Consider the following 18,799-nt stretch of genomic DNA (forward strand, 5'->3'; position numbering starts at 1 on the left):
GTGAGATCCTGCTGGAACCTCATGGGGTTCCCAGAGCAGTGTGGGTGCTTGCAGGACAGCTCATTCTAGCCAGCAGAGGGTATCTGGAAGTGTATCCAGAGCCCAGGGTGGCTCTGGTGCTACTGCTTTTGAGGAAGGAGGGTGTGTGTCAGTGGATGTGTGGTTAAGAGCTTGGAGAGCAGAAATGGTACCCAGAGCACCACAGTGACGGAGCCTGTGCAGTCTGAAACAGTTCTTCATACCCAGCTGATCTAAGCCATGGTATTCTCAATGCAGACTTTGCCATCTTTTTCAGAGGTGTTCTGGAATTTGGAAGCTTTCATAGCAGAGTTTTGGGGATTTTTTTACCATAGGCAGGCATCACACCTCCTTCTCTACTGGCTTGGTTTGCATGTCCCTTCATCCCAAATTATGACTCCATTGATGTTGCATTGATTATATCAGTACACATCTTCTGTTTACAACATTCTTTGGCTCTGGCCTGCTGTAATTGTATTGGTAGGTTTTGTGGTAAGCTGTGGAATTGGTAACGTCAGGCCCTTACTACGTTTCAGTGTCTGAGATAGACATGAAATAAAAATTGATTCATGGGAATTTTCAGTGGCAGTAAACTATAGGCTGGAAACCCTGAATTGAGTAAAATACTTGTTTGGGACATTTTGTCCTGTCTTAAAATACTGTCAGTCTAAGTAGTGTTCGAGAGTAGAAACAGGATCTCCCAGTTCCAAGGAATCTTTGTAAGGAATTCTCTGTTGCTGTTTTCCTTAGCTCCTTGTGGATGTTCAATTCAGCCTGGAACATTTTTAGCAGAGTATGAATGTTTATTTTACACCAGCTGCACATGCTTCTTTGCCTTTCTTGTTTCCCTAAATGAAAGTTGGTCTCAGGTATCTCCTCTTGTCATGGTGAGGAGCAGGGAAAAGAGGATCCACAAGGATCATCAAACCAAGTAGTGATTTTGAGGTGGGCTCCTGGAGTCATTGGAGATGTGGTTGTCTCTACAGTGTGAGGCATGATTTATCAAATCTCCAAAACTAGCATAGAAAGCAGGTTTGGTGAGCTGTAGACTAAATGTGTCTTTATCTTTCTGTGGGCTTTAAAGAGAGTGTGACTTCAAGTGTAGATTTTTACAGAAGACATTTATATATTTCCCTGAAATAAAATTAGTAGTTACTCGAGTGATGTAATACAAATGACTAAAAGGTGAATAGGCTTCTGTGAAAATCAGAGATTTCATAGATTGCTGAAGCAAAACTCAGTTTTGAAATGGTATTGTCACTGAAGATAATGAGGGGATGTTAATGGATAAACTAATTAATGAATAAATATGTTATATGAAATTGTCCAGTGTCAGTGTAAAAGAAATCCCCACAAAACATTCCTAACAAGTAATGTACAGGCAGAGCTGTTCAAGTTGTAGCAGATGTATGAGAGAAATGCCTCTTCACAGTTGCTGCTGAGGCATTTATGTCAAAGCTTGGATTCCATCTTCAACAGGCTTTCCTGCTCTAATTCTTATCCTGGGACAGCTTGGCTTCTCTTGCGCTAAGAAAGAATTGCTACCAACATGACCAGGGTGACCAGTGCTCCAGATATTAAACAGAATGGGGCAGAGCTTTCTGCCGTGCCCTTCCCAGAAACTCTCTTGGTCTACATATTGTTTATCTCCAGCTATCTTGCAGGATATTTTACATGGTATAAATAAACACAATTGTTTTGCAATAGCTGTTTATTTGCAGGGGAAGAAAGAATAAATCCATTAATTTTGTGTTTCTCCAAGATGGATGAAAATTGCAGAAAATCAGGGAAGACAAATTTAAACCCTATAGAGTCAATGATGTACCATTCATTTATTGTAATTTTATTTTAGTGCTGTTATAAAACCAGGAAATAAGTTATTGCTTAAAAATTAATTTGTGGAGTTGTTTAATGGGAGTTTTGATCTGGACATGGGATACACACAACCTGTTTGTTTCAGCAATGCTTATGATGCTATAGCTGCCTTTTGTTTCTCCAGCCTCCTTTCCCTCCCTCAGTTCCTGTTTCCTTTCCCGTTTACTTCTTAACTTCTCCTGCAACTTTTATGTGCATCTCTACAAGGACTCACCTCTACACTGAACAAGGAATCCTGGGGTTGTCCTGAAAATTTATCTCTAGCATCTGTCTGCATTCCTCATAAAGAAGAAAGAATATTTGGAAGATGCTTTTGTGTCATAATTAGCTGGCATATCCTTAAGCTGGGGAAGCTGTGAGAGGTGTGCAGGTTCTTGGCATAAGCATTGATGGAAAGTGGTATTTCCTAACACAGAGTTATATTGCAGTTGGATAAAAGAAGACAAATTGATCTAGTCCTAAGGAAATGTTATGCACATTGAAGGCAACTGAAATATTTGGCAAGAGCAAGGATATAGGATTCAGTCTTTTGAGTCCACAGAGCTCCTGGGCATTTAAAGCTGCTGCAGGGGGGAGGGACTTTATGTTTATTGCTAACATTGATAAAACTTTATTGTCTGGGTTTTAGTATTTCCTTAAGGACATATGCCCCTCTTGCTCCAATATATATCCAGCAACTTTCCTGCTATGCTTACCACACGCTAAGTAATAAAAATAATGCCAACTTTGTACTCTCTCCTTCAAATGAAACTAAGTAACATTCAAATTGCTTGAAAACTCCTGCTGTTGTATAAAAAGAATGAAATGTACTCTGCACAACTCAGAGTGCAATGATCTTTTCCATTTAAATCTGTTTTGTGGAGCAGAGCAATCTATCCAGTATTGTTTCTGATGTGTATAAAAGAAGACTTAAACTGAAGCAAGAGCATCTGTATATAATATAAAAATTAAACCCTCATTCTTTTCAGTCCAGTTAGAGCTCCTTTGTGCTGCGAGTTTTATGTATTGATAAATTTTTTTTTATAGTTTTTACTTGTGACACTATAAAACTCGTGAGATTTTAGGGGAATGTTTGGATCATGTTCAATTTGTTTGTTACAAAAAAAAAATGTTTGTTTAGTTTTGTCTCCAGTATGTTATTGATGATATTTGAGCTTAAAAAAACAACAACTTGGCCTTCTTTTTATTTGCTAGCAACTACTGCTTGTCTTTTCAATAGCAGAAAAGGGAATTTTTTTCCTCTCTGTTTTATTTTGAAGTTGTATTGGCAATTAAGCTGTGTGTTTGGAAAGCAGAATCATCATTGCACACCAATCAGCTCCTAACTGAATGTAATCAGTTGTCTTTAGGGAACTAAAGGACATTGTGTTATATAGTTTTCATCATCTTTTTTGAGCTTTGGAGTGATAAGCAGCTTGTTCTTAGGGTTAGTTATGAAGGACTGAACTGGATTTGATCTTTAGTTGTTGCCATTTTGACTGATGCTTGGTAATGATTTTGTTCCCAAGGGTTTCTTCAAAATACAAATCAGATAGCATGTTTTGCACACGACACTATGGCACTTCCCAGGAACATTATTTTTAAGCAAATTGCATGTTCTTATAGAATTACATATTTTGTGGTTGTGCTTCTGGACTCGTCTTTGTCAAGGTTTTATTTTAAATCGTAATGATTAATCAGAGAGGCAGTCTAAGTTGTTGGGATTTTTATGTATTGCAAAGGCAGATTAGATTGTGAAATAGACTGTTGTCTATGGACTGGCTTACAGAAATATTTAAGGTTTTACAAATCTGTTTTTTTTTCTTTAAATATTGGCTTGATGCCTGTTATACTGTGTTCACTCAAAAACACAGCTATAAATAATTATGTAGGGAATTCATTATTCTTCTGCTTTCCTCTAAGGACGTTTGTCTAGCTGTGTAATTACCTATTGAATTTTATGAATGGTAAAACTAAGATTTGCTCTAAAACCAATTTGAAAATATTGACTTAGTTTTGCTCATAAACATGCCTCTTAATCTTGATTTCACCAGATAACTGGGCCGTGTCAGAAATGTATTCCTCTTGTTTTAATTGCCTTTTTTCTTCCAGATGTAGAGCTTAGCATTGATTTTTTTTATTTATTTTTTTTTTCATGAGGGGGAAGAACTTATGTATTCAGCTCATAGATGCAGCCTGCCAGTAAGGCTATGCATTTACAGGCTGAGCCACAAAAAGCTGGTGTAGAGTGGGCACAGATATTAGCTTTGGTCTTCATGCCCACAATCTTAGGCTGAAATCCTGCTTATATTTAACCTGCTAGGACTATTTCTGCTTCTTGTAGACTATATGTGAACAAGGTTGTGGCTGGCCAGAAAATCTAAATAAATAATTAAAAACAGGGATAATTTGCGAATTAATATATTCTTAATCCTTTGTGTGCCTCAAATTATGAGACATGTTTTGCTTGTAGAAAAAAAAGGGAGCTTTGCAGACTTTCCATTAAAAAAATGAGATAAGTGAGGCACTTTGAGAGGTATTGTGCAAATACTGATTGTAATACATAAAGATGTATACCTACTGCTCAGCTTAATTTTCTCATCTCCTATTTCTGATGCAAATGTCTGGGGTTGTTTAGTTAGATCTTTCCTGGTCTGTTTCTGCAGATTGCACCGAAAGCCACAGCAGTGATGCTTGTGGCCTGTGCTTGCTATTGTGGTTGCATTGAAGCCTTACGCAAGTGATAAATTCTAGAATGTCTGCTTATTCCAACACATTAAAACTGTTATTTCATGGGAAATTGATAGAATTGTGGTGCCCTATGTTTTTCACCATAAATTGTAAGTTACTGAAAGAAATGCATTATTGCACTTGGATAAAGCCAGCTTAGAGTGAGGATGGCATAGGGATTGTGGTGTCTGTACTGCTTGCTCTGTTCTTCTGGTGTTCGTGGGAGCAGCCAAACTTTCCTCTGAAGGCCAGTGTGTGACTTTAAATGCTGGGTGGGCAGTGTAGTTTCAGGGTGACCTGCTGTTTGTATTGAGCAATGTGAATCAGTTTTTAGTCAAATCCACTGAGACTGCCTTTGCTGTGATACTACTCTAGGAGTAGTACTAGCATGGGAAAGCAACTGTTTTTTATGTACTTCTTGTTGTATGAAGTATACCAAGTTCACAGCGGGGTAAAGAACTTAGAGCAGTGCAGGGATTCATAAGAATATGTCAGTTCAGCTGTTGATACAGTTTCAATTATGGCTCATAAATGAATAAGTAAATTCTTCTCAGTTCCTCAGTCATGTGGTAAAAAGCAGTTAGATGGGGAGTGGGAGGAGGACAGCTTTTAGAAGAGGCCTGGATTGGGAACATGAGGCTGGAGGAAGGGAAGGGGGAGAAAGGGACTTTCCCTTTTGATGGCACTTGTGGAGCTGCAGCCATGGAGGAAAAAAAAATCACATTAGGCTCATTAAGCTGTAGATTTCCTCGGCTGTAGTAAGAGTTTGAAAAGTCTCCTTTTTTGGCCTGGAGAGAATAGAATAGATGCCCCTATAAAGCATGGGATTTTGGCAGGCATGACTGGAGGGGAGATGGCTGAGAAAAAGCCGTCAGAAAGGAAGTTCATTTGTGGACTTCAATTCTTTCATGGGCCCTTTTTTGCCTCAAATGGTTTCTAAGAATAGAAATCAAAATGTTGCCATGTGTTTAAAAAAAACCCCACACACCCTCTAACCAAAACAAACAGGCAAAATATCTTAATGCTCTTCTAACACATCCCGTTATGCTTCTTGTAGCAGGGTAAGAGAAAATTACCGGGGGGAACAGCTAAATGTAATGCCTTATTAGAAACAGAAGGGTAGGAGCTCTCTTTGTAGCCTTGAATGGGTGTGCATGTTTGATGTTACTCTGCACACAGCTCAAGCCAGCACATCCTTTTCCAAGCAGCAATGGAAATTTTGAAGGTGGAGCTCATACCTGATGTCTGCTGAGATGATTGCCAGCATTGCATTGGAGCTGGCTAAGATGATGGGTGGGTGTTGAGAGGTGTCTGAGAGGTCATACATGGCGAGAGAACAAGGGAGATTGAAGCTCTGAAGGGGGGTGGGTGGCATCCCTGGGTGGGGGGCAGCTGTTGAACGTCTTTCTGTGGCATTCCCATTGCAGCTCACTCTGTGCTGCTCTGGCTCTATAAGGAAGAGGAGGAATGGGGCTTTCCAGTCTGCCACAACCATCACTCAAGTTTGGCAGCATCAGGTCTGTCATTTTATAGCAGGGCTTTGAAAAGGTGTGACAGGACTTGTGCATGGCTGAACCAGGATTGTTTCTGCAGGTGACCGAGCTGCCTTCATGCAGAGGATGGGGAGCAGGAGGCAAGGGCTTAGTTGTTTGGGCAGGGAGAGGTGTGAGGGGGTTTTAAGCATTTAGTGAAACTGGTGAAGGTAAAGAATGTTTTTTGGTAAAGATAAAGTCAGGGAATCTTCCATTGTAATGTATGGATGGCATATGGAATGAGCAGAAAGCCTAACCTGGGTTAGGCTTAAGCCTTTCTCTTTGTCCAAATATCTTTATGGCTGGTGATTACTCTCTGTCTCCATCTTTCAGTTTTGTTCTGATCAGAGTGGGCTTGCAAGAACAGAACCTCTCAAAAGCCTTACAGCTGTGCTGGGAGCCTCCTTGCCTGTATTTGCTGCTCTCTCCTGTGGGGTATAGCAGGAGTTCCAAGGAAAAAATGCACAGTTGTAAAAGTTAAGATCAAAATTAGGAATAGGATTGAATGAGAATCAATGTGTTTTGTTTCATTTTGTCCCTTGCTTGTCTCCAGAACTTCAGTGTGGTTTCTACTTCTTGTGTGCAGCATTGTCTATAAATTTGTGTTGAGATGCAAGGTTTACTATATGCTATCATAGATGTCTTCTAGTTATAGTAAATACAGACATACAAAGTATCTGCAATGGAAGAAAAATGCATATATTTAATTATATATAATGCAGAGACTGTAAAAATGTTTTATGAATATAAATGTGGTATTTCTACAACTTTTATTTATGGGCATATCTAGTTGGAATTTTTTTTAACAAGGCCTTAAAAAGTGGGATTCTTTTTAGAAATAACATATTTTAAGTCACTTGCAAAGTTCAGTTTATAATCACATTCAAGTGTATCAATAAACAATTGCTTAGTTCCTGAAGTGTTTTATTTTTTTTTATTTTCAGTGTTGCATTGATTTTCAGGGTTTGCATTTACACTGTGTGGTTTTGATTTGGAACAAAAGGGAAAAAGGGAACAGTTTGATCATCTGTAAAGCAAATGTTATCTGCTCCAAAATGCAAGCAGACTTACAGGAAAGTAACTGCTGGTTGGCCAGTATGCAGCAAGCTGCTTCAGTTTCTCTCCATCATGAACATGAGCTGCTCCCAGTCGCTGGCAGGGCTCAGGGAGTAAAGAAAGATTCTTTGCAATTAGCCAGGGGGATTTACTGAATCTTTTGCTCTTCATGATTCTCCACCAGTAAATTCTTGCTTCAACTCAGGAGTGCTTAGTTTTGTCCCTCACTAAATAGATACACTGCAAAATACACGTGCCATGTGTGTTCAGCTAGTCACAAAATTGCCAGTTTTATGGGCAGTTGCAGCAGAGAGCTGTCTTCTCTTGGGCTATGTGTTTAGACAGTTTTTCCAGTGCTGATTATATGTTCCTGTACACCTAAATGTTGGGGTTTTTTTTGGTGATCTCACTCAGACTTTACTGGAATACTAGGTTCCTTGAAAAGATGCTCCAATACTTCTAAAATTAATTGTAAATCTTCTCAATTTACAATATTTTGTTTTGTTTGTTTGTCAAATTGTAGAATTACATCCATGTGAGCATGATTTAGTGAGTGTTGTTTCCACTGATAGTCACATAATATTTTAGTTCTCAAATACGACTGGCCTGAAAAAGGAAACCTAGAAAACCTAGGTATATAAAAACGCTTCCTTAAAATCTGATATTGTAGAACATATGAATTCCTTTTCCTCTGCTAAAGGAAGTAAGTAATTAATAATACTCTTGAGATGTGCAGGATTAATTCTAAGCACTATATAAACCTGTAGTCCCCTATGTGTTAAATGGTCTTAATCAGATGGTTTACTAATAGGATAATCAGGTCTTGGATAGGAAAGAGCAGTGATTCCTGCAAACAGGTGGGGAGCTGAAAGAGGTGAGGATGGATGAAATGAAAAAGGTGCAAGACAGATGAAGTGAAAAAGGAGAAATATATTTATATATGCCTTTGATATTCTTCCTCCTATTGTCTCCACTGGTGTTTTCAAGTTTTCAGTTGTTTTGCAGATTGAACCTGGGGAGTCTGTTGCAGGATTAAAAACAGCCTTCTCTTTTATGGCAAATTACCTTTAATTGCTATGTCTTTTATGTTAGAAATATAGCTTTAAGCCATGGTTGATCAGATAGCTCTCTAAAGTGTCCTCAGATCCCACTTTTGCAGGGGCTGAGCTGAAGGCAGACATCATTGTTCCTGTAGAAACAGTGAAGCATAGCTAGTTGGGTTTATTTTTCCTACAAATGGTGGAAAGTATAGCATATGTTCAGTAATCTTCCCTTGCTATTTTCTAAAAACATGTTATTGCATGTGTAGTTCTCTGAAAAATCAATCAGTCTTTGCCCAGCTTCTGTGACCTTATTTATTTTTTAGGAATTATTTTGAAAACAGCAATGTATCAAGGAAATGTTTGTTGATAATAAGGGAAGATTAAAGACTATTTCAGCCTTGTCCTTGAAATAATTGCCAAGAAAATTGCCAGAGCTAGTAATAGAGTTTAATCAGGAGTTTGTTGGTTTTACACATCTCTTTCCAAGATTAGCTACAATTTATCCATCATCTGCCATTTAAACTGAAATGGAAATAAGATGTTTTCCTAAGCTGCTTTTATTGTTAAATAAAATGCTGAAATAATATGTTAAAGTAAAATCTCCCATGCTCAGGGGAAATAATGTTTGCTCAAACTCCATAAGCAGTTTGAAGATATTGAAGGTTAAAATGTGTAAAATCTTCATGTTACTTTTACCTGAGAAAAGTGAACAGAATTTAAAATACTGTTACAGACATGGCAAAGAAATGAAAGCACATCAATAGATTTGAACAATTATGCTGATACTATACTTGGAAATCTGAATGTAGAAAATTAGCCAACACTTTACACAATAAATAAGTGTGATGATGAAGTGTGGTGTTGAACCATACTGTTAAAGCCTTGGAATGAGATGACACAGCCGAGTGAAAGAGAGACAGCATCATTTTGAGGCCCAAGAAGAAGTGATTCATTGGAGATAGTCTGGAAGAATTGGCAGTGTGCCGTGTGCTTTTTTTTATGGAAATAATTTAACTCTGGAAGGTGAAGATTTTTTCTAGTCTTACTGATTAACTACTCATAAAAAAGAGCTACTTAGAACAATTCTTGGATTTTTTTTCACAGTGCTCAACCTCCACATGATATTTATTTATTTTAGAAATATTCCTGACTGTTTGAAGTACACAGGAGTACCACATTTTATCTTTCTTGCAAATTTTTCCTATTCAGAGTTCAACTCACAACTTAATTTGGTCCTGTACTATGCCTAAAAGTCAGCATAGTAAAATCCTGTTAAACACAGGATTTGGGATTTAATCTGGTATTCCTTCTATCAGAAATCTGCTTTCTATTGTGGCAAAGTTCATTAAATCAGTCCAGAGCTCAGTCCTTACATGGTACTCAGAAAATCCTTTGGTCTCCTGTGACATGTGATGTCATGCACTCTGTTATCCTACACTCTGTATTTTCTCTCAGAGCAGGGTCAGCTAAACCAAGGGTTTATTTCCAACATGCATCAAATGTATATAATTTGGAGAATGTCCTATTAGTTCTTAAATTTTTGGAAGGGTAAATGAAGCCCAAAACCACGGGAAAATGTGTGTTTTTGATACTACCTCTCCTGCTTTTAACTGTAGCTATGTTTTTTTTTTTGATTGTTGGTGTGGCAAAGCACTTGTGAGTGGCTTACATTTAGCTAGAATGTCAGAACTAATAGCCAGTGGAAATGAAGAGATGAAATAACAATGAAACCCACTGTTGCAGTGCTTGCTTCATTAAATAAAAGAGAGAAAGTTCATCCAGGGGAACAAGCATACGATGTTAGGATTTTGGGAGATGTGTGCATCAGTTGTCCTTTTATCAGTGCTGCAAAACAAAAGCCCCAGCCCCAGTTCTGAAGGGAGTCTGTCTTCTCTGATGGTTCCCTTGGGGTTGCTCTGAAGTGAATCTCCTTTTACTGTGCTTCTGACTAAAGCCTGCAGCATATTGTTCAGAGGGTAGCATTGATCTTTTCTGTTTTTCTAATTTTTGTGCTAGTAAGTACAAACCTGTTTAGACTTGCCAGTGCTGTTGGTTCTGCATGCTATTTGCAAGTAAAGAGAGACCCTGACCAGATGAAATTATTATCTCTCCTGTTTCCATGGCAGTTTTAATTTTCCCCCATTGGAAAATTTGTGGTCAGTTAGCTTAAAATTCTGGATCCATTTACACATCCAAAACGAATAGTCTTTGATTTAGACATTGAATGACCTCCTCTTATTGCCTGAATATTTAGTAGATGGACTTAGGGGAAACCCTATTCCTAGGCTGTAAAAAATTTAAACAGAAAGTTTCTAGGCAGACTTTGTTGGCAGCATACATAAGATTTTATTTTTCACGTTGGGAAAATTCACTGTATTTATAAGAATGGCATTATTCATGGTTTTTCAGAGCACATGCTTGAAGTCAAGCTGCTGCAATTTACAGTTAATCTGGCAAACATTTACCTCTGCTTACTCTGAGTACCACTCAGGGATTTTTCTCTGCTAGCTCTTTATAAGACTTTTTGAAAAGTCTTAACAATGTGGTGCTGCCAGCTTGGAACAAGACCTTAATTTGGTCTTATTTGTTCTAATGGACTTCTCTTTCAAGTCTGTTTAACTGTGTATGCTAACTAAATTTTTCTGTAAAAGTGGTATTCTAGTGGTCATTCAAGAGTTGGAAATACAATTTCCCTTATGTTTCCAGGAAGACAGGATCTGCCAGAAAATGCATCACCAGTTTTATTATGTAAATTATCCCTAAACCAAAACACTATGAAAATCTGAAATGTGTATAAACCCCATCTCTGCCAGCTTGGGAAAGTGCTGTTCCTTGTTTTGCACTTGTGTGGCAGGAATGTTTTCAGCCACAGGGGCAAGGAGGTGCCCTGAGATCAGAGGGAGGGCTGCTGGAGAGTCATTTGCCAATGCTGTAGCTCCCAAATGGCTTGTGCTGGTTTGGTGGGGCAGGGAGGCTGCACAGGCTGCTCAGCTGGCCTGGTGAGAGCTTGGTTTGGATGCTTTGTCCCAGCAGGAGTCCTGCCCAGCCCCAGGTGGTGTTGTTTGAGTGCTGCTTTGGGTCAAGCGCTGCATGATGCTTCAGAGGACTATAGGAATGGTCCTGTGGGTTTGTACTATGCACAGGACAGCCCTTGGCTGAAGAGTGTGGTTGAAGGCCTTATCATGACAAAAGCATCAAACTTGGGTGCGTTAGTCCCTCTGGTTTTGCTCACACTGTGGGAAGCCCCTGGGCTGGGAGCACACTCTGTGTGCAGCATGAGAAGCAGAGATGCATGTAAACACCACTGCTTTTTCCTCACCCCTACATTGTAGTTTCCTTGGGAGGGAAGAGGTTTGCAAGGAGGCCCAAAATGCTGTGTGTTCCAGAAGTTTCTGAGTCTGGGCAATGGATGGACCATTTTCTCCCTGTGACTGTTGGGCATTTCACCCACACGGTGACACTTGTCTTGTTGGCATGGATGTCCCCAGCTGCTAACAGGAGACTTCAAATCCTGTTTCGAAAGAATGTTTTGACAAGAAATGTATTGGAAATTGTGATGTCAGCAGGTTTTAAGTATGAGATAGGTCAGGAAGCAGGCGGAAATGGAATTGAAGGTAACGTGTCAGTGCAGGGAAGAATTCTCAGCCTTTGTAAGCAGAAAACCCAGAAAACTAGGGTAAACAAAGGGAAATTTTCCCACTGTGGCTACAAACATTTCACAGGGCACAGTAGAGTATTCTAGGGGTTTTGGAATAGAACTGATTTATCAGATTGCTAGCAGTCTGTTGTTTGTTAGGTCTCTAGGCACCATAAATGAGGGTGACTGAGGCATTTGGCTAAATAGTGCTTGTTCCTTATATGGTATATCATTGCCATTTAAGAGAGTATCTATTAATTACTATCCACTCTGCAAACTTGTCTGTGTTTTCACGAGAAGATAGGGTACAATTTGAACAATTCTATTTTGGAATCCTTTTTCCTTGCTTTTATCTTGATTTTCTTAGGAGGAGAACCTGGTACATAGTCTCTGTTGCTTAGCTCATTCTGGTTGCCTCTAGTGGATGCTGTTGGTGTGAGGCAGGGAGGAAAGTACTTCTTGAGCCTTTACCCAAGCTAGCAGCATTCTTGTGTGTGCTTGATGGTTATGGAGACAGACCATCTCTTCCAGAAGTTGATTTATATTGCCTAAATTAGTCTTGTGCTCTGAAATACTCTCCAGAAGAAGAAACTGTAGTCCCAGTGAGTGCAGGGGGAACATCAGGGAACTGTTTTTCTCATTTAGCTGCCTGTGGTTGCTTGCTGTGAATACTCTTTTGCTCACACCTGTGTCGGACACTCTGGTTTTCTTCTTGGCCAAAATTTCTGGAGCTATTAATTAACATTAATAGCACCTGTTTAGCTATTGAGCATAGATTCAGCACACATTTCTATAGTGTTTTCCGTGTCTATACCTCTTATTTCAGTGAAACCTTTTGCATCTGTTCTAGTCATATGTTCTAATACCAGTGGGCTGTAGAATACAGCAGCACATAAGCTGTTTTTAATTTTATTGCTGTTCTGCATTTAGGAGTGACTCATTGCTTTGGAGACTGAGTTGATAAAAAATTTGCACATCTCATTAATCTAATACTGTAATTCCTGAGAAGCATTACAGTGAAAAAGCCCATTGTTCAGATGGTGCATGGTAACTTTTACTCTGTGGAATAGTACTATGGTCTGCATGAAACAACCCTAGGTGTAATTTTCTAGCAAATAAAAATAGAACACAAGGACTTCTTTACAGAAACAAAAAAAATGATGCCTTGGAACTCAAACCTCAGGGATAATTGGATACAGAGTTTTAAAAGGCTTCAATTTCATTCTGTTAGTCATATGATTGATTTATTGTCATTAATATCAACCTTGAAGCCTTTCTGAACAGTGGCATTTTTCTTTCTTTATCAATATAAATCCAGTAGATTGATGACAGCCACCTGATTGACCAAGAGATTGGTTTTAAAACTATATTAAAGCTCTTGTTTTATGTAATGGCAATCCATAAAGTGACAAAATAATAATAAAAAACAAAAGGAAAACCTTATGCATTTTTGCTCCCCTTTAGTTTTATGATGCTCATTTAGACAAAATTTTTAATGCAGAACATAGCTAAGCGAGCTGCTTTTAAAATTTTTAGAACTAAATTTATTATCTTCTTGTTTCACTATTTGTTGTTATTTTGTCTTGGAATACAGTGCCTCATGTCTCCCCTGCTTTCCTCCCTTGCCCAAAAAGCCGAACTCCAAAAGAGGTAATGAAGGGTGCCTACAATCCATTTTTGCATAAAACGTTTTGCAAGTGAGGAGAAACTGAAGATAATGTTTGATGTGGCAAACAATCATTCCCAATAATAATTGTAATGAAATGTACATATTGTAGGAACGACAAGCAAAATGTAGGAAACAAAAACAGTGGAGAGAGCACTGGGAAACATTGACCAAAGTGAATCTTCAATCTCTCACTTCAAAGACAGTAACACTTGGTCAGTTTTAGGCCTGCATTCTGGGACCTGGGCGGCCCAACTCCATGGGAGCTTGAAGACCTGCTATCTGGAGCAAAAGCTTGGTGTTTGCTTTAATATCCTTCAGGGTGTGTGCCAGAGTTTGCAGCATTTTTGTATCTTCTGGGATTAATACTTTTGGTGTAGTAAAGTTGTTATGATAATATACTAAGGGTGAAAATTCTGACTGTGGTAAAGTGTATGGACAGTTCTTTACTTAAGCCAGACTCCCTGGTTGTAATTATTTTAATGCTGTAAGGAGACAGCATGATGAACTGCACATCAAAGCTGAGCTTTGGGTTTTTTTAAAGTTATCAGTAGAGGGTGTGTGTGTACACTTGCTTTATTTCCTTTTTGTCTAGAGGACATAAAAATAGTTCTCTTGCCCTGAAGTTGTGGGCAGACTGGTGGGCACCTGATGTGTGAATTTAACCCACATTTTCTGAAGGGCAATGGTCCACGAGTCACAGTGATTACTTTTTTTTTTTGGCTCATGTAAACGACATCTGCTCTGTTCAATGTTGTATGCATTCCAGGGACTTTCTGTTTATTGCAAGTACAAACTAGGCACAGAAACTCCAATTTAAGAAACATTTATTTAACTTCCTATAATTTGAGATTCTGACCTCCAGTTTAGGTTGGAGAGTATACCCACATACAATTCATTCTAGTAGATGGTGTTTTAACATGTCTTGGTTCAAGACAGAGAAATGTAAATGACTAAGTGAGTAACAGGTAAATAGTATGAATGTAATTTCTTGTAATTCTAGGAGAATATTGTATAGACTGCAAGCTTTTGTATCTGTGAGTATGACTTTCCCTGAATCTGATGAAATGCAGGCTCAATAGACACAAGTGAGTGTGGCTGTATGTTGGAGGAAAGACTCTTGCCTCCTTGAAGCAGACGCAGCTGATGCCTTGCAGTGACCAGTGTTGCAGTTCTGCATGGGCTGTGAGCAGCTGTGCTGTTCACAGAGGAGATGTAGAGGCACTGGTTTGTAAATTAGTACATCCTACTCTTAACCTTTCTTTTTGAGCCCTGTTTTGTTAAGTACTTTATAGTATGAAAGTACCATAGTAACTTCATGCCATTGGTGTTTCATTTTTTTTTTTTCCTAGTGACTTAAAATCGAGCTACTGTGTTAAGAACAGTAGTAAAAGAAGTATTCCTCATTTACTGAAGAAAGTCTAAAATTGTATGCATTGAAGTTTTTGATAGTAATTTTTTCATATATATTTATTCAAAACATTGGGAAAAAAATTCTGTTTGCCCTGCTAGTGCTCTCCAGCAGTTCTACATCTAAGCTTTATGCATTGTTCCACAGTTGCTGTGTTCTTAGTCTTTCCCTTGCTGCCTCCACACCACATTGTGTCATCCATCTGTTTCCTTAGCTGATAACATACAGCTATTCAAAAAACATTGATCATTGATGACATTGAGTACTGTACTAAGTATGTCCTTAATTCGGGAGGCATGCCTTTTTTCTGTTCATTGTACAGGCCTTATGCTAGTTCATTATTTATTCTACCTGTGGAATAGCCTGGACTTTCCACCCTTATCTAAAGATGCTGGCTGCCATGCTTGACTACTAAAGGCTTGTGAAAGTTAAACATATTTCATTTTTATTCTTATTGTGGGAGTTTTAGATAGACAGACTGGTCCTGGTCAAGATGCTTTTAAATTTATGGCTTTGTTTTTGCTTAATAGGACAGGAAGCCAAACTCTATAAGGAAATGAAATCTTCTCTTTTCTGGGATCAAGATGCATGAGATATAATATATTATGCAGATCTCTGTGCATTGTTTTTTAAATTATGCGTGTTTATTTCCAAAAGTAGGCAAAATTGAATATGAACAGCAATGGAATAAAATAATGAAAGGAGGAGTTTTAAGGTTTCTCAGTAATGTCAAAAGTTAATATGCTAGTTGTCAGTTTTTAGATATGTGAGGCATCACCGAAAGTATGTTTTGATATTGTTATTATGAGACAAAGTATCTTTTTTTTCTTTCCATTTTATATGCACTTTCTTCTCAGTAATCTAAGATAATTATCTTACTGTCCTTAATATTTTGGATACAGATTCTGAGATATATATCTGTCTGGACAATTTGTGAAAGGCAATGAAACATGTATATGTTGTCCTGAAAAAAAATCATGGACTGACAAAAATTTAACCTCTGTTAGCTTGTTGTTTCATTTGCATGCTAAACAATTAAAACAATTACTTAGTCTTCATGCATTGTTTAGTAAGCTACCAGGTACTACCTCTCCTGTATAATCCTGCAGAAAAATAGTTGAGCAGTATTACCAGTAATTGATTGTACCAATTATCAAGTTGCCATAATACTTTCAAAATGAAACCTCATTTGTGTAACTTTTTTATACACATGCTTTTACCTTAAGAGACGTGGCAAAAAAAAGGAAATTTCTTTTTCCTAAAAAGGAAGTAAACAAATACATTTTTATTGCAATTCTGTTAGTTCAGAAAAATGGTAATTAAACACATTAAAGTGATTGAAGATGTAGACTGGTTTTCTCTTTGCTTTTCCATTTGTCCTTTCTGTTCAACTTTTCTAATACTGCATGTTTGGTTACATGCATTTGATAGGTAATCTTCTTATCATAAGCTTGCATCATCTTCTACTTAAACTGGATGAGTCCAGTTAGTAAATTCCTACCATAATTCCCACTGTGTAACTCTTCCTTCTTCATTGTTGTTTGAGCTTTGAGCCTGAGAGCTCCAGAAGTGTTGTGAGTCCCACCAGAACAAGAGAGTTTGAAGTGTTTCATAGAATCATATTATATTTTGGGTTGGAAGGGATCTTTGAGTGTCATGTAGTGCTACCCCAGTAAGCAGGGACATCTTCAACTGGATCAGGTTGCTGAGAGCCACGTCCAGCCTGTCCTTGAATGTTTCCCAGTGTGGGGCATCTACCACCTCTCTGGGCAGTGGTGTCCCGCTGCCCTCATCGTAAAAGTGTCTTCCTTGCATCTGGTCTAGATGTAATCTAGTCTGAGATGTAGTTCCCTTCCCATCTCCTCTCTGTGTTCTTGAGAATGCTTGCAAAGTGGTAGAAGTTTCTTCCCATGTCTGTTCCTGTCCCTGTTCTAGAGTTACTTTGAGCTCTGGGGATGATTACTGGAAGCCTCAAAATGACCTTGGACCACATATCAATGAACTAAACTCAGGAATCCTGAGTAATTTGTATCAGTTTTGGCTCTGTCTCACCTCTGCAATTCCTAGAGCTCTCTTCTCAGAGGACCCACTGTGCTATCTTTTGTCCATAAGTCACTTCTAAGATAATTCTTCCAAGTAAAATGAAATCTGTTCTTTAATAGATACAGCTCATGAGCAGAGTAAAAGATTGCTCAGAGTGGAGATTTTAAAATAGGACTGTTTTTAAGCAGATGTGTTTCTTGTTTTATTCACTGTCTGGGAGCAGGGTTCAGGTGTCTGTAATCGTTCCCGGTGAGAGCCGATGTTATCATTACCCTCTGCAAAGAGAGCTCTGCCCTGCTCCACACCAGGGTGGGCAATGGAATCTGCTTCTGGAGACGAGACAGGGGACCCAACACTGGACAGGCTGCAGGAATCAAGTATTTCAGGTCTTGTAGAGGATACTCTAAAACTTGCACCCAAGGATGACCTGGAAACAATTCCTGTGGAAGAAATTCAAGACCTTAAACCTGAGGATTTGCAGGAATCTGCTCCTCCTGAAGCAACGCAGGACACTAAACCTGGGACAGGACAGGTACAACAAAGGGATAACTGTAGATTAAAGGTCTGGGGCATTTTTAAAATTGCAGTTATGTATTTTTTAGCAATTATAAGCATACTGATTTTCAGTTATACTTGAGAAAGCTTGCTTGGGTTTTATGGATTCAGCCTGTTATTTCTAGAGGTAACTGTCAAGCTCTAGAAAGATAATGCATATCATGGGAACCCTTTTTTGCTTTAACTAGGCAAAAGTTTATGTATGCCACTGTCATCTTCAGGGGGATTGAGTGGAATGAGAGTATCTGTTGCAAGCTGACCTACTTAGCCATTTCACAGGTGTAATGCTGAGCACTATCCATAATGGACAAATTGAAGCTATCCTAATATGAGAAGAACTTTTGTGTGCAGTTTGAAATTACTGGCCTCAATTGAGAGAGAGGCTAGAAATATAATTGTTCCTATGTGTGGTATTTGTGGTGTTGGTTCAATTGGTTCTAAAATTGCATCCTACTTTGGTATCATAGCTCATGGAGAAACATGAATATTGAGGGTTTCAAGCAGAGCAAGTGTAAAATAGGCTTTCTTCATTAGAACAAACTTAAAATCTTTTTCAATGTTCCAAACAAGTGAAAAAAAGACCTCAGGAATGGGGGAGAGGCTTTGATGACTGGTGCGTGTGATCTGACCTTTCACTGCAACATGAATTCTTGCTCTTCTCTGCTGTAAGAAGTAGATGTCTGAAATGCTGAACTGGGTTTTTGTCCAGAAATTTTCTCATCTTAATGTTTCTCTATAAGATTTCCCCATTTGTATGAACTGTTCAGCTCTCAGTGCAGCAGGCATTTGAAACATCTCCTAAGCACCACGTGAGTGTCCTACCCAGCAAGTATTCTCCTGCAAATCAGTAGCCCAGATCTACAAGAAGTTGCATCTCAGCCTGCTATCTACCTCCTGAATGGGTCTTTCTGTTCCTTAAATATCTGTTTTGTGATAAGTGCTTTAAGGCATTTTTTTAATCTGAAATTTTAACCAGCAGTTCTATCTTGAAATTGAGAAAGTTCTAAATAAACTTTTATTAAAAATATTATATTATTGCAAAAAGTCTAGCTAACAGATTGACGCTTTTATCTGCAGTATTATTTTGAAAAACTCTTAAGTCAAGAAATGTTAGGAAGAATTCTTTGTCAGAATGAAAAGATGACTCTTGTTTCTGGATGAAATAGTTAATAATACAACAAGAGAATTATCTAGTATCTCACATTACAACAATTCATGAGACTGAAAATGTTCCTTACAGAGTGCCTCGACTGT

General features: G+C 38.4%; 1 protein-coding gene across 4 annotated transcripts in view; it reads left to right on the plus strand.

The window, feature by feature from the left end:
• Positions 1-18,799, plus strand: part of CACNB2 (calcium voltage-gated channel auxiliary subunit beta 2) — a 247,490-nt gene that overhangs the window by 11,814 nt on the left and 216,877 nt on the right. The window lies entirely within an intron of this gene.

This window comes from Cyanistes caeruleus, chromosome 1 (genome assembly GCF_971803275.1).
Source record: "Cyanistes caeruleus chromosome 1, bCyaCae1.hap1.1, whole genome shotgun sequence".
Taxonomy (NCBI): Eukaryota; Metazoa; Chordata; class Aves; order Passeriformes; family Paridae; genus Cyanistes; species Cyanistes caeruleus.